The 2,606-nt window shown below is 62.0% G+C and overlaps 1 non-coding gene across 1 annotated transcript; it reads left to right on the plus strand.

Moving 5' to 3' along the window:
* The first annotated feature begins 1,235 nt into the window (after positions 1–1,235).
* On the plus strand, positions 1,236–1,391 carry LOC129115557 (5.8S ribosomal RNA). Its single transcript, XR_008533136.1, has one exon. It is a non-coding gene; the product is annotated as a 5.8S ribosomal RNA (ribosomal RNA).
* The last annotated feature ends 1,215 nt before the right edge of the window (positions 1,392–2,606 follow it).

The raw sequence follows: 2,606 nt of genomic DNA on the forward strand, positions 1-2,606 counted from the left end.
TGGACCGCGCAAGACGGACTAAAGCTAAAGCATTTGCCAAGAATGTTTTCATTAATCAAGAACGGAAGTCGGAGGTTCAAGACGATCAGATACCGCCGTAGTTCCGACCATAAACGATGCCAACTAGCGATCCGGCGGCGTTATTCCCATGACCCGCCAGGCAGCGTCCGGAAACCAAAGTCTTTGGGTTCCGGGGAGTATGGTTGCAAAGCTGAAACTTAAAGGAATTGACGGAAGGGCACCACCAGGAGTGGAGCTCTGCGGCTTAATTTGACTCAACACGGAAACCTCCACCCGCCCGGACACGGAAAGGATTGACAGATTGATAGCTCTTTCTGATTCTGTGGGTGGTGAGCATGGCCGTCTTGTAGCTGGAGCTGACGGTCTGGTTAATTCGTACAGAAACTAACGAGGACCCGGCATGCTAACTCAGTTGCGGCCCTGCGCGACCATGTCCAACTCTTAGAGGGATGCAAGCGGCGCCTCAGCCACACGAGATTCATAAGCTCGCTGATTAAGTCCCTGCCCTTTGTACACACCGCCTCGCTACTACCGATTGGATGGTTTAGTGAGGTCCTCGGATTGGTCCTGCCGGAGTCGGTCACGGCCCTGGTGGAGTGCTGAGAAGACGATCAAACTGACTATCTAGAGGAAGTAAAAGTCGTAACAAGGTTTCGTAGGTGAACCTGCGGAAGGATCATTACCGATTTTGCCGGTCCGCGTGGGCTGTGCAGAGTGAAATGTCTCCGGAGCTGAGGCCGGGCTGGGGTGTATTCCTTCAGCCCGGCCGAGGCGTCGCGTGCGGCCGCTGTCGTCCGTGGCTTCTCGTCGTCCGTCACGTGTCCGCCGGCCTCACTGATGTGAGGGCGGCGCGCGGGCGGGCTGGCGGCTGTCCTCTTGGTGCGCTGCGGCGGCCGTCCGTGTTCATGCCACTCAGTCTGAGCTGGTCCCAGCCGGAGCGTGCGTTACCCCTTCTCTTCTTCCTCCCCGCCAAACGACGTAGGGCACGCCGGCGGGGGTAGGGGGGTCCCTGGGGTCGTTCCTCCGGTGCCAACGGACTGCTCGCCACTCGGAACCAAAACAAGTGCGGTGCGGCGGCCGAGCCCGGGCCGTCCTCCGTGCGCTCTCCGGGTACCCAACCCAACTTTCCTCCCTCCATCGGAGGGAGGAGGGGGTTCAATGTCTTCTCCTTTGTCTGCCCTGGTCCCTCTCGGGGTCTGTGGAAAAACTTTGACAACTCTTAGCGGTGGATCACCTCGGCTCGTAAGGCCGATGAAGAACGTAGCTAGCTGCGAGAACTAATGTGAATTGCAGGACACATTGATCATCGACACTTCGAACGCACCTTGCGGCCCCGGGTTCCTCCCGGGGCTACGCCTGTCTGAGGGTCGCGAGCATCAATCGGAGACGTTCGCGCCTCCGGGGCTGGGGCGTCGCAGGCCCGGCCTTCGTCCCCTAAGTGCAGACTTTGGGATGCCCGGCGCGGTGCGTGGGCCCCTTGTCGGGCTGCCTTCCTCCCCGTTGGCTCTTTTCCCTTTTTCCTCCTTTCGCCGACCCCCCCCTCACAGGGGGCCGGGGTGGGGCGCCCGTCGAGCCCGCATGTGCGCAGGCGCGGCTGCCGGTGGACTACTCGTCTCCGTGCTGGACCGCGCTACGCGTGCGTAAGTTCGACGGTGCCTTCTAGTTGGGGGACTGAGGGGGGTTGCCTCGGTGGGGGCCTGGCGGGTTACGGCTGGGGACCCCTCCTCCGCGGTGGGGTACCCGATGATGAGAACGTGAGCCTCGGGGTCCGCTCGAGCCACACTGTCGTCTCCTCCTCCGGGAAACGAACACACATTCACTACGACCTCAGATCAGACGAGACAACCCGCTGAATTTAAGCATATTACTAAGCGGAGGAAAAGAAACTAACCAGGATTCCTCAGTAGCGGCGAGCGAAGAGGGAAGAGCCCAGGCGCTGAATCCCCGTCCGACGGGCGGATTGGGGAAATGTGGCGTATGGAAGACCGCTTGCCCGGTAAGTCGGCGCCGGGGGCCTGGAGTCCTTCTGATCGAGGCTCAGCCCATGGACGGTGTGAGGCCGGTAACGGCCCCCGCCATGTCGGGGTCTGGTCTTCGGAGTCGGGTTGTTTGGGAATGCAGCCCAAAGTGGGTGGTAAACTCCATCTAAGGGGCTAAATACCGGCACGAGACCGATAGTCAACAAGCACCTTAAGGGAAAGTTGAAAAGAACTTTGAAGAGAGAGTTCAAGAGGGCGTGAAACCGCTGAGAGGCAACTGGTGGGGTCCGCCAAGTCTGGGCCCGGGGATTCAACTCGGAGGGCTTTGGACGGCCGTCGGGGTGTGGGAGGATCCCGCCTGGGACCTCTCCCCGGCGCTGGCTGACGCCGCCGCCGGGCGCATTCGCATGGCGGTGGCGCCGCGACCGGCCCAGGGTCGGCCTGGAGAGCGTCTCGGGCGATGGCAGGGCACGCGTGCAGTTCGGCCGTTTGCTTTATAGCTTGCCCCGCTGCCGGACCCTCGCCGCTTCCAGGGGCCGCGTGACTGGGCGCTCGCTGCGCCCTCTCCCGGCGGGAGGGACGGGGCCCCCTGCTGCCCCGGCGCGA

This window comes from Anoplopoma fimbria, unplaced genomic scaffold, assembly GCF_027596085.1.
Source record: "Anoplopoma fimbria isolate UVic2021 breed Golden Eagle Sablefish unplaced genomic scaffold, Afim_UVic_2022 Un_contig_1189_pilon_pilon, whole genome shotgun sequence".
Classification (NCBI taxonomy): domain Eukaryota; kingdom Metazoa; phylum Chordata; class Actinopteri; order Perciformes; family Anoplopomatidae; genus Anoplopoma; species Anoplopoma fimbria.